Consider the following 14320-nt stretch of genomic DNA (forward strand, 5'->3'; position numbering starts at 1 on the left):
CATACGTGGGACAGCGAAGTTAAATGGAGGTTTGCAGTAAGTCCTCTGAAGACACAGCGGTATAGCAGAAACAGACACTCCTAAAGGATGCCCATATCCAGCACAGGGGTGGTCCTGTCACAAGGGGACAGTGAGAGCAAAATTAGGGGACATAAGCCAAAGGACATGAGAGTTCTAATTCTGAATATCAAAGAAGCAGCAGTGGGAACTCTCAGAGATAACTGGTAGGCAATGTGCAAGTGAGGGCTCTGAGTAATTATAAATTGGAGAATAGATGGAAATACAACTTCACTTAGCGCCAAATCAGTGAAGTTTGTACTCTGACTGGCAAATATCCTTAGGAGATGATCCAGGAACCAAGGAAGTATTCTGAATACACTGCCAAACATTGTCATCTGTTGTCATTACAAGCCAGGCCTGATAATAAAAACTGCTAACAAACCTGTATTACATGTTTCTTCTGTGTCACATACAGTGCTAACACTTTAAAATTCTTAGTATAACATTTTGGGTTTCAGATCACAAGCTTTCTTTTGTCAATGACGAACCTCTGGCTTTAAAAGGTTAAAAAGGGGCACCTGGGTCGCTTGGATCAGGTCATGATCTCACAGGTAGTGAGTTTGAGCCCTCGTTGGGCTCTGTACTGACAGCTTAGAACCTAGAGCCTGCTTCAGATTCTGTGTCTTCCTCTCCCTCTGCCCCTCACCAGCTCGCACTCTGTCTCTTTCTCAAAAATAAATAAACATTTAAGAAAATTAGAAGCAATAAAAATAAAAGGTTAAATAAATTGAACCACATCAACAGCCAGTAAGTGGTAGAGGTGGGAATCAGAGATCACTCGTTCTAAAGCCTGAGCTCTTGAACACCATGCTATGATGCTGTCCATTTTGAACCAATGATGAAGGCCTGGGAGTGGTGGGGAGAGGAGGAAAAAGAAGGATGGAGCGAATATAATTGCAGTTTTAGGAAATGTCAATATAATCACATTTTGGGGAAAAGAAAGAATAAAATATTTAAGCTATTTCAATGATAAGGTACTCTTGCTTTCTGAAATATTAAAGTGAGATAAACAACTTATCAAATATGGGAACTATGGTATATTAAGTGTTTTCCATGTCCCAAGGCCTTTGCATATTATCTCATTTTCTGTTCATAATGGTCCTCAGAGAAGTAAATGACTTGCTCAAAATCACATAACTGGTCAGCGATAGCACCAGAATTTAAATCCATACCTGCCTGTATATTAACTCAATGTTTAGGGGGTATGAAGCATCCATTCCTCATTTTTTCTCCTCAGACAGGATCCCACGACTCCACACTTGAAAGAATGTTCTTAGATGTGGTTTCCATAATTGCTGCTCCTGAAAGCAATGTAGGTGAGAGTTCTGCAATCACCTTCAGACATTTTGGATGCATTAGAGAAAATGATAATGGCTTTTGCAATTTACCTAGTAACCACCACTTTCAGGAGCTTTCCTTTAGAGCCAAGTTACTTATGTGATTTTTAGTCAGTTTACTGTGGAATCTAACACTGAGGTGGTTCAAGGCATCCTACGTGAAGGGTTATTATTTCGTACCTAGAAAAATCTAAATATATTTCAGTGTGCCAGCCTCTCTCAGTGTGAAATATTCTTTCTGCTGGACACACATTTGGAAACTGCAATAAATGTTTTTGGGAAAATTAATTTAAGCTGTTTATTACCCTTATGATTAAAAGAGTTAAACATAACTTCCTAAAAGTTTCCTGCTTGAAACTGAAGACAATACAGGGAGCATTTGTCTCACTGAGAAAAAGACTTCTGGAAAATTCAATTGCCACAGAAAAGTACTTGCCATAGAAAGTCCAACTGGATTGTTGGAAACTGACTATATCATCATAAACACACACACACACGAGTGTGTCTACATGTACATGGATGTATACACATACCCACATACACATATGCACTTGGAGAAATCATTTGAACCCTAAAAAAAGGTAATGGATATAAAAATCTCTCTAGATAAGTACAGTCACATATCACAGGCATAAACACCCATATGTACCCATATGGATGCATGTGGATATATATGCACTCCTTATCAAAGATTAGTCCTAAAGAAATGACTGTAAATTGTATTTTTATTCAAATAGATTAAAAAAATTTTTTTAATGTATATTTATTTTTGAGGGGGGTGTGGGAGCGGCAGAGAGGGAGACACGGAATCCAAAGCAGGCTTCAGGCTCTGAGCTGTCAGCACAGAGCCTGATGGGGGCTCAAACTCACGAACTGTGAGATCACGACCTGAGCCGAAGTTGGATGCTTAAGCGACTGAGACACCCAGATGCCCCCAAATAGATTTTGATTAACTTGATAAACCAATATTTAACTGAATGACTTTTTAATTTTTTAAATTTGTTCTTTCTCTTGTTTTATGTATATGAAAAAAATTAATTTGCATTTATTTTATTTTTTTTAGTGGAGGTATAATTGACAAAATGACTTCTTTTTACAAGTTAAGATTCATTGGGCAATTTATATGAGTTACAAAAGAGAGGTGTATAGTCTTCTGAAAGTAAGTCATCCACATTGTAAATATATGCACATATTGCATTTGTCCATCAATATCAGTCATCCAATGAATATTTACTTAGCATCTACTGTGGACACAGCACTCTGCCAGGTACTGAAGAAGACCTGTGTTATGTGTGTGTTCAGGCATGTACACACACACACAATTAAGGTATGAAGTTGTAACCAGAAACTTACTGAAATAATAAAAATTCTTTGGTCTCCCCACAATCTCTTGGTCCTTGGGAGGCTATTCACTGCATATGGAACTGAGCTCTCCTGGGCACTATTTGCAACACAGTCTATTCTTAATCTCCATCTTTTAGTCTAGACCAGACATTTGCACTTGATTCCCATATGCAGATTCAAGCCCACAGCCAGATAGTCCAATATACTCATTTTAAAGTCCGTTCTACAACTTCAAAGTCCACAACAGATTGAGAACATTATTCAAAGCCAAAACATGCACGTTCAGATCTTTAAACTTTTTACTACGACTTGTAGGCCACATGGAAGACCAAGGCATAGCCAAACTCAGGACACCTGATGAAGAGAGGTCCAGGGTAGGTTAGCAATCACTTTTCTGTGAGTCCAGGACTGTTTGCTTTTGAAAATCCTTCAACAGTTAAGTAATACCAAGAAATTGGCCCCCTCAAGCAATAAATTACTTTGATATTCACCACAACACAACAACAAACTGGCTGTCAGGTTTGGCAACCATTTGAAAAGAGGCGGGCCTCCTCTCTGAACTCTGAATGGAAACATTATTTTTCCTCCACTAGAAGCCATCATCACTCTTTCACCATAAGGAAGGTCACACCATCTTTCACAAAAGATTTGCCTGCTTGTAATTACTGCCTGCAGCATACAGACAAACGCAATCTTTTAAAATGCTAACTGTGTTATACTTAGACCCAAGGGATCCGGGGTACAAATGTAACGCGGCCTTCCCAGTTTGTCTTAGCGAGACCTTACAGTGCTGATTGAAAACAGCTGAACTAAATCAACAGTTACCTTGAGCCAGGGGCCTTTGGAGAGCAATTAGAGTCAAGGCTTGGGTTTTGAACCCAATATGCTCTGTCAGTCTCAATGATTTGTGTTTGTTGTACTCAGTCTCATTTCCTGCATGAAATATGAGGCTGTATAAAGAGGAAAAATTCCCAAGATTAAAAAATATTTGACCTCAGTGCATTTGTGAGCGTAGAAGTACACATGTCTAAATGACCATTTGGGTTTGTAGTACAAAGTTCTATTGATGTTGGCAGCCTGAGCTTCCCAGTCTCAAAGCCACATGAATGGTTTCGAGTTTCAGCCAAAAAATGTTTTCCACATGCTTTAGTGTGGGCCAATTTACACAGTAGATTTCGTGGAGACTGCGGCCAAGTGCTTCATAAAGGGCTGCCTTCTCTGGGATCAGGGAAACCACAACAGACACATTGCTAATGCAATCTAATTATCTGCTTGAATATTTTTCCAGATGTATCCAATGTCTAAAAATACTGCAATAAAAAAGGTATTATTTGGCTCCCTCGACTGAAACAGTGGCATAAAGAACCTGTTTGTCTAGAGGGAAAGCTATGACACTGTACCTCTCCAACTGCATTTAAATCAGTCAAACAAAACAGTACCCACAGGGTGGGCCACGTTTTCTGTTTGAATGAGTCTTCCGAACCGGGACCTTAGTACAAGAGATCATTTCTTTATATAAAGGGGTGACCCTCTCACTTATAAGTTAATTCCTCTCATTTGTGGTTTCCTAATTTGATTGAGGTTGGTTAGTGTAATTCACGACAAAGAGAACCCATGCTTTTTCCACTAAGCTCATGGTATGCCTCACACAACGGGACAGCAGACCATTTCCTTCCTGTCAGGGGAGAAAAATCTTTTGACTAATAAGTTGAGATTTTTACCCTGTCCCCATAGAAAAACTGGCTGTTCTGAAGGTCTTAATGTTTCCCTTTTGTTTCCCTTCAGCAGGATTTATTTTTGTATAGCAAGCTCCATACTTCAGCCTAGTTTCCTTTCTGTCATTTGGATCTCAGTGAGTCCAGCAGATACATGATGTTATGCCAGGTTATTGTTCAAGCTGTTGGCAACAATGCTCATTCCTAACACATCCAACTGCCTAGGAGAATACAAGCGCATTCAGTAGGAATTTGTTGAACTAAATTGAGAGGTCAGTTTCACCAACCTGTGTTTTTGCACACGCTTTAAACAAAGACTTTAGAATGAACTGTAAAATTCTGAGTAACTAACAAAGGCTAGGCAAAACATACACACACCTGCACACACAACACACACACACACACACACACACACACACACACAGAGTCACTTTTTCCCAAGAAACTGAAAAACCTAATGAAAAATTTTTGTCTTTTTGAAATCCGCCTACAAGCAGCAAGGGTAGGAGAGGGGGGTGCATTCTGCATTACACCTTTCAGGAAGTAATAATCAGAGGCAAGATGTTACCTTCACTGTTTTAACTTGTCTCCATCACAACCACAAAACCACTGTGCCCACTTCTGTAATTTCAATACTGCACCATAAGAGTGAGAGAGAGGCCCAACATGGAGATAACTTTAAGTAGTTATACACTGAGGTTGTGGCTGAAACAAACAAACAAACAAACACATACATACATACATACATACATAAAAGTAAAGCAGAGTCCCAAGAACTACTGTGAGCTCATGATGAGCAAGTGAGTTCCCCCAGGCTGGTGCATTCCATTCTTCTTAATTGAGCCATTCTCCTTGCAAGGAGAACTCTTACTGATTGATTTGACTCTATTGTTTCTTGTGAAATCTTGAAACCATATTTTCATTCACTCCATTGATGTTGATGTTTTTTTCCCCCCTCAGCTTGGATATAGTTTCAAAATCTGTTCAGGTTCCCTGAAAGATATCCATAGGGAATGAGGTCTCTTGGATTTTCCAATTAGAAAAAATGAACAGTTTAATTCCTCTGGCGATCCTACTTCATTAGATGATCCCCCCACCATGGCGGTATACTATTATCCTACTTTCATGTATCATCAAGATATTCTCAGGGAAGTGGGAGCAGACAAGAGATGCAATGAGATGCTAGTCACTTGGGCAAAGAGAGAATATTTTATTTAAAAGTACATTGTGTTTGGTATTACGAGAAGGAATGCCTAGTGATCGAAGTAATCAGTGCTAAGTAATGAATAACCTCGTAATCATCTCAAGCTACTTGCATTTTAAGGAAGCCTGTGAATTAGTCCCAAATATTTACTTTGTTTATTTCAGGCAATGTGACAAAATTGAAAAAAATCAAAAGCTTGGAGAGAACAAGATTTGCTGTCTGGACCTCAACTCATAAGCAGGCCTGCCCAGCTCGCAGCTTTGCTCTTGAAGTAAGTGCTCTGAGTTTTCACATATGATTTCTCTCTAAAGCTCTAGAGAGAATGCACACTATTTTAGGGAAGCTGGTTCCCTTCACTAACTTCCCTTGTCTGACAGTATTATTAGGATATAGGGTAATTGTAAGCCCAAGAGTTACTATAGCACAAAATAAGGTGGAGGTCTGAGATCAAAATTTAAGTTTTAGAAAATGCTACCATAACCTTCATAATTGTTTTGGACAAACAGAGCCAAAATACCTTTAAAAAAAATTGTCAAAGAGCAAGTTAAGAAATGAGCCACTTTGAACTGAATCGCTAGGGATTAGACTTTTGTGGGTCCTAAAATTGGCTAGTTTGGTTTTTAAAGTTTTGGTTTTGGTTTTCATGGTTTTGAAGATCACAGCATGACACAAAGCAGTATTTCTCGTAGTCCATACATCATTTGTGTCCTCTGGTGGTTTTTAGCAAATAGTTTAGAAATTTCAGAGGAAAACAATTAAAACTTTGTTCACAGGTATTTAACAAGTTTAAAATGTAAGATTAAATATAATTCTCACTGAGGTCTCCTAATTTCTCAAGTCATTAGCATCTTAAGGGCAGCCCACCTGTTGAAAGGATTCTGATGAGCTTCCAGTCAGTTAATTGGGTCAGATGCATTTAGGTTAATTTATTTTCACATTATTAGCATGTTACTTGTTTGTATTTGTTACACTTCCCTTTTTAAAAAATTCTTATTATTGTGGTGTATTATTAGATTTCTAATTTTATTAAAGAAGCAATAGCACACAAAAGTAGTTTATGTGAACATAAAATTGTTATAAAAGTAGTGATGGAAATATGACACCACCATAATCATCTCTAGTGACCGGGTTTCAGAGTAGATATAGAATGTGATTACATATGTGCTGAAATGAGGGGAAAGCAGCTAGAAGCAGCCAGATATAAAAAGTGAAAATAGGAAACCCAAAAATAAACAATGGAAAATTTTATTTAAGAAAGCTAGCAATCATTTTGACCCCGGTGAATAGTAAATTGCCTTTTATAAAACTTGGTTAAATAGTGGCCTGAAGCCATTAAACTTTGCATGTAAGTACCTCTCTGGTTTAAAAAGTGATATTTTTCTATAGAAATATTTTCCAGTTTTAAATTGTTGGATTTTATGGCTGAAGAAGATGGAGATATCCAAACTGTAAAGGCATAATTCAGAAGTTACATTTCTTGTAGCCAAAACAGGTAGAGGTGCAAGTAATTCTTGTTCAATGTAACTGTAAAACTAGCTGCAAAGTTAATAACAAATAATGAGCTCAAAGTGAAAGCATAATAAGTACAGGAAAAACTTCCCTGTCATATGCAAATTGTATATCATGAAACATTAACGGCATGTAATGTGTGTGGTCTAGGAGATATTTTGCTCTTCAGTTGGCAGTGTTTGTGGAAGGTATGAATCAGGCTTTGGCTAATATGCTATGTGCATGGAGGAGAAGTGCTCGATGGTTGTTTGTTGTTGTTGTTGTTCTGTTAATCATTCAGAATTTATGCTGGAGGACATCATCGATGTCATTGGTATTTTTCTGAAGCATGATGTACATTGGGGAAAGAGTATTGGTATTCTTCCTAACAGGGCATCATGCATGGGCACCACAAGGAACAAGATTGCTCCACAATAAAAACCGTGACAAAATGCCAATGTACATGCATTGTTATTAATAGTGAATGACTGCTGATCAACAATATGCCTCCTAATCTTGGTTCTGTGTTGAAGGAAATACAGAAATTTGTGGATATAATCAGATGGCAGTATATGTCTTGTTAGCATTACTTGGGAAATGAGATTTTTCTTTTCCATGCTGAAGTATGCCAGCTCCCAAGAGGAAACTTTCACAACTTTAAAAATGATGAAATATAATACTCACAGAGAAAGGTGCAAAGCACATAAGTGTACAATATAATGAATCATTAGAAAGTGAACACCCTTCTAACTACCACTTAAATAAAGAAATGGAATCTTGTCTACACTGAAGAAGCACCCTCCTGCCACCTGGGTAATCCCTTCTCAATCACATTTCCTTTATTCTTCTTAGATTAAAAAACACTGATATGGATATTGATTTCTCTTTTGATATTCTCTGTATTTCTATTGCTGTTGTATGTAGCCATAAACAAAATGGCTAATATTTGCTGGTTTTAAACTTTATATAAAGACATAATTTAAAAGAATTTCTTTTGATAAGCAAAATGTTTGTAAGATTCAATTAGGTCCTTGTACAAAGCTCTAGTTAGTTCACTTCAATCGTGAACAAACTTTCCATTATGTTAACAAGTCTGAGTTATTTATCTTAGCATCCTTACTTCCTGATGGATATCACAACTGTTTTCGGTTGTGGCAAAAATTGTTGCCATGAAATTTTATTTGCATGTTCCCTTTCACACATGTGAATGTACTTCTCTAGGTATATACCTAGGATCAGAATTGTTTGGTATTGTTTGGTCACAGAATATTGTTTGGTTTTGTCACAGATATGTACGGGAAAGGACAATGTTGAAGTTGTTGAAACAATTTTCACTCACATTAGCTCTGTATGAGAATTTCTTGTTCAGTTCTTTCACTGACATTTGGTATGGTCAGACTTTTAAATTTGCCCAAACTCATAGATATATAAAAGGACATCATTATAGCTTTTAATATACATTTAATATGTGGGAATTATTTAGAGCAATCTTTGAAATGATAAATGAAGTTTTAAAATGACTTAGTAAAATTAATACTACCAGTAAAGATCTTTTTCTGTTATTTGAAATGATTCACTTAAATGATGTGACTCAGTATATTCTCTAATAGCTTGAAACTATTATTTCAAAGCTGAAATGTCATCACTTTTAATGTTAATTATAGCATACTAATATTTATTAAAAATGATCTATGTTACAAATGCAATATCTGCCATTTTACACGTTCTCAATACTTGATACTCTACTTCACTTGTTAGAGAAAAAAGTTAATGATTAATTGACTTCATTTGACAATTGCACTCAAATAATGAACAGAATATAAGCAAATACTTTCCAGATATTAATATAACTAAAGAGTACTGGTAAGAATCCATTTACTGTATCTTCGAACTTGAACCTTTGAAGTCTCCAGCTTTGATTTACATTCTGCTCACTCACCTCAATGGTAAAAGAGGTCAGGACAATAGGAATGTCTGAAATTCTCTGACAGAGTCTCCAGACAAATTATAGCATTCTCAATGGTGTATAATATTGTAAAAGGACAGTCTAGTATAGTTGATATAAATACTAAAAAAAGAAAACTGGATACAGAACTTATGGTTTGAACTAATAATTTTTATCTTTGTTGAGGGTGCCAAACAAGTCCACCTTAAATTTTTATAAGGAATGATATATTAATAGTAATTGTATTATAAATCATGCCTTATGTTTGTTTTTCAAAGTATTGTGATAATTTTTTAGAAAAAGCAATGATCCCACTTACTCTAAAACACCATTAAGTGGTCTATTAGTAGTCAATATTTGATAAACCCTGGCATGATGTAAAGTGCCAGTGACTAAGAGCTGATGACAAGGATTCTAGGACTGACTCACCATTGTAACTTTGACAGTCATGAAGAATTATTAATACTTCTGAGGTTTTATTCCTTCATCTGGAAACTACATCTCATACAGATGCCCTGATTTCCTCATACTTTTCTGTCTAAATGAGATAAAATGAAAAAAAATATCTTAAAGTGCATTCTGCTGCCAGTTATGATGGGGTAGCTGGTATCAGACTAACTGTTCTATAAGAACTTTGAAACTTACATGCAATGAAAAACCAAAAATGAAAACAACAACAAAGTTCTTGAAGACACTAGAGAGCAACCAAAATAGCCAGGACATGAGGGGCTAAGATTCTAGATGAGAAGGGAACCATAGACCTACATTTTGCAGGCAATTTCCCTCAAGGCGTTTTGTGACTACTAATCAGTATTTGAACAGGGAATGATACTGAGAAAATAAATATAAAGCAACAACTAAACTAAGCAGAGATGATCAAGGCTTCAGGATTTCTAAAGAGGAAGGTTTTTAATAAACACCCTAGGAATTTAGTAGAACCCTGAAAGGCTACTCCCTAGAAGTAGCCAGTAATAGCCTACTCTTTACTGAATCAAAGTGATATATCTAAATTCTATATTCCTGAAAGCTGAAACCTAAATCCTGTCTGGAGGAGATAATGTCATTCAGCAGCATTATGTTAATTCATATACATCATTTAGCATTTATTCAGAAATTACCAGTCATGCCAAGAAACATAATCAAAGCTGCAAAAATCAAGAGAAAATAGAAACAAATCCATAAGTGATCCAGCTGTTAGAACTCACAGACCTAAATGAACTTGAAGAGTGTTGAAACATGTTAAAAAAAAAAAAAAAAGGAATGGGGAAGGATAGATAATGTCACAGCAAATTAAGCATCCGTAAATATACTGAAATCCAAATGTTTATAATTAATGCATTTAACAGCTGATTAGACAAATATAAAAAGGATTCATAAACTAGAAGATAGGTTAGTAGGAAATATCTAGATTCAAGCAATGAGAGAGAGAAGAAAAGACGCTTTAAAAACCATAGGAGATATATGGGACACAGTGAAAAGATTGAACTTATATGTAATTGGAGTCCAGAAGGAGAAGTGAGACAGAATGGGATAGAAGCTTTTTTTAAAAAATATCATGGCCTGGAATTATCCATAATTGTTGAAAGGCCCATTGATTCAAAAATATATATAAATCAAAACCAGGGCAAAATCAAAGAACATCACACCTAGACATATCATAGTAAATCTGCTGAAAGCCAAAGACAAAGAACAAACCCTAAAAGTATCCATAGGATAAAAAGAAACATTACCTTCAAAGGAACATTAAAGTGATGGCAGAATTTTCAATAGTATGATTTCTTTCTTAAATGTTTTTAAGAATTCTCCAAAGGATCTCTCTAGGCATAAAATATTCTTTGCAGCAAAGTTTTAAATTTGTATCTGATTCATTATAGCTGTAAGAAAATTACATTTTCTTTTCCCTCTGTCAAATTGATAGTTAATTTTTGAAAAGGAGTGTGTCCATTTCTTCTCAATTTTAAAGTAATTAGCATAATAAAAACGTTCTTACTGTTTTTTGAAGTATACTTGCTAGGTATATCTTCTTTCATTTGCATGCTGTTGGTAATTTGTGATTTCTGTTTTCTTATTTTTCTCTTGCTTTTCCTAGGAGTTTATTAATTTTATTAATGCTTTTTAAAATAAACTTTGGGCTTTATTTTTCTTTACTGCATTTTTAAAAAAATTTTATTGACTACATCTTTTCAGTATATTTCTTCTACTTTGATTTTTTTTTTAATTTTTATTTTTTTGAGAGAGAGACAGGGAGTAAGCGGGGGAGGGGTAGAGAGACACAGAATCTGAAGCAGTCTCCAGGCTCCTAGCTGTCAGCACAGAGCCAGACGCAGGGCTCGAACCCATGAACTGTGAGACCATGAACTGAACTGAAGTTGGATGCTAAACTGACTGAGCCACCCAGGCACCCCTCTTCTACTTTGATTTTAAATTGCTGTTTATTTTATAGCTCTTTTTAGAAGGCTGCTTACATCTTTGATTTTAAGGCTTTTTTTTTCTTTTTAATATATTCATTTGACCTATAAATTTCCCACTAATAATTACTTTAATTCGTTTTATAAAGCCAGTATAATCTTAACACCAGAGGACATTATAAGAATTTTCCAATGTGTCATAATGACCAACTTCTCTCATTAAAATAGATGTTTTTTTTTTCAAACAAAATGTTAGTAAAATCTACCCAAGAATATAAAAAGTAATAATACATTATATCCAATTAGGCTTATTCTAGTCATATAAAATTGACAATAATAGAAAAACAAAATCATCATTATTCACCACCATATGGTTCTCCCTATGGTTCCTCTGCTGTATTCTATTTGTTTCCCTATTTTGACACCAATACCATCATTATTCACCATTATTTTTAAAAAATAAATTTTTAAAAAATGTACAATATGATCATAGTAACATTTAAAAAAAAGCATTTAGTAAGTTTCTGCAACCTTTCAGAATAAAAACCTTTTGGGATCCTTGATCTGACAAAGAATGTCTACCAAAAAATCTACAACAAAAATATATTTAATGGTGAAATATATTTAATTTAGTCTTTCCTCCTGAGACTGGGAATGACATAACATGTCCTGTGTTTACCTCTTGTCTTCAGAATCATACTGGAGGTTCTACCCAGTGCAATAAGATAAGAAAAAGTAACAAAAAGATATAAGAGGCCAAAATGTAGGAATGAAGTTGCCATTATTTGTAGATAACATGATTGTGCTAATAGAAAATTATCCAGGGTGGCTGGCTGGCTCAGTCAGTAGAGCATATGACTCCTGATCTCTGGGTCATAAGTTCAAGCCCCAAGTTTTACATGGAGCCTACATTAAAAAAAAAAAAAAAAAGGAAAGAATGAAAGAAAAAGAAAATTATCAAAAGAATCTACATATGAAGCTCTGGAATTAATGAATAAATTTAGCAAGGTAATTGGCTACAAAAATCAAAATATAAGTCAAAAGATATTCCTTATTGCCAACAAGAGAAAAAAATTTTAATGAAATTTTAAAACATCATTTACTCTAATAACAAAACAAATTATTTGGCAAAAAAAAAAACACATGAAGAAAACTGTATAAGACCTCTAAAAATAAAAACCCTTGATAACATCGCTATGAGAAATTAAAGCCTAACAAATGGTGGCTATGTCATGTTCATGGATTGGAAGACTCAAAATTGAAGAATATTATGTAGACTCAAATTACAATTAATATACAAACAATCCCAATAGAAGGAGTGATGGAAACTAATATGCTGATTTTCAAACAATTTTCACAGAATAAAAACAAAGTGGGAGTACTTATATTTCCAAATATCAAGGCTCATTACAAAGTAATTACAACTGTGGTATTGGTGTCAGAATAGAGAAACAAATAGGATACAGCAGAGGAACCAGAGAGAGAACCATATGTCTATAGTCGCCTGGTTCCTCATTGCAGTGGAGAAAGAATTCTCTTTGCAATAGATGCAGTTGGATCAATTGAAAATCCACAGAGATTTTAAAAAGAACCTTTACCTCACACTTCACACTGTACATAAAATCATTTTCCAGTGGGCCAAAACTGAAACTGAAATATAAAATAATAAAGATTCAAAATATAAGAGAATATCTTCACTATCTTGAGATATGCAAAATTTTTAAAACAATAATCATATAGAAGTACAGAAACACTAACCATAATACAAAAGATTGATAAGTTCTTCTTCATTGAGTTTACAAACTTCTCTGTTTATTAACAGATACCACTAAGAAGTGAAAATTCAAGTCACAGAATAGAATTATGTTCACAATAGAGCCAAAAGAAGGAAATCCTGCAAACTGACAAGAAAAAAAAATCTTGTGTAAAAAAGACAACAATTTGGACAGACATTTCATAAAGAGATAATAAACACATCAAAGGGTGATCAGCATCATTAGCCATGAGAATAATGCAAATTAAAACTACAATGAGATATCACTACATGATCACGAGAATGAATAAAATTTTAGGGGAAAAAGGCAAACCTAAGGGTAGAGGAGCATATAGAGCAACAGAAACTCTCATTCACTGCTAATGGAAGTATAAACTTCTAGAATTTCTTTGGAAATCTAATTGGCAGTGTGACATATGACCATATGATACAGCAATTCCATTTCTAGGTACCAATGAAAAAACATACATATATGCAGCAAAAGACATGTGCAAGCAGGTTCATAGCAATATTACTCAACATAGTAAAAAATGAAAAGCAATCTAAATGTTCAATAACAATAAGGTGAATAATAAATTGTGCTATACTGTACAACAGAATACGAACAGTAATAAAATGGAACAAGCTACTGCTACACACAACATGGATGAACATCACAGTTCATATAATGTTGGATGATAGAGCAGAGACAAAAGAGTACATATTGTTTAGTTCTACTTACATAACATTCTAAAATAGGCCAAACTCATATATGATGATAGAAATCAAAATAACAGTTATATTTGGTGAGAAAGTCATGATTGGTAGGGTGCATGAGAGAGGCTTCTGGATGTTAGTAAATTTGATCTGAGTCATGGTTAACAAGTGTGTACATAAGTAACATGTATTGAGCTGGATACATAAGATTTGTGTACCTTATAGTGTGCATGCTATACCTCACTACTTAAGTAAACAAACCAACAAATAAATGAATTATTTAAACAAAAGAGAAGATTCTGGAATTCTTTTTCTTCTCCTGTCTCAGCTGATGATAGGAACATCCTGG

General features: G+C 35.0%; 1 long non-coding RNA gene across 1 annotated transcript in view; it reads left to right on the forward strand.

Moving 5' to 3' along the window:
- The window catches only part of LOC123381606, a 43369-nt gene that overhangs the window by 10179 nt on the left and 18870 nt on the right, over positions 1–14320 (forward strand). The window contains exon 2 of the long non-coding RNA XR_006588831.1: positions 5825–5931. This is a non-coding gene — a long non-coding RNA (uncharacterized LOC123381606). The remainder of the gene's footprint in view (positions 1–5824; positions 5932–14320) is intronic.

This window comes from Felis catus, chromosome D4 (genome assembly GCF_018350175.1).
Source record: "Felis catus isolate Fca126 chromosome D4, F.catus_Fca126_mat1.0, whole genome shotgun sequence".
Lineage (NCBI taxonomy): Eukaryota > Metazoa > Chordata > Mammalia > Carnivora > Felidae > Felis > Felis catus.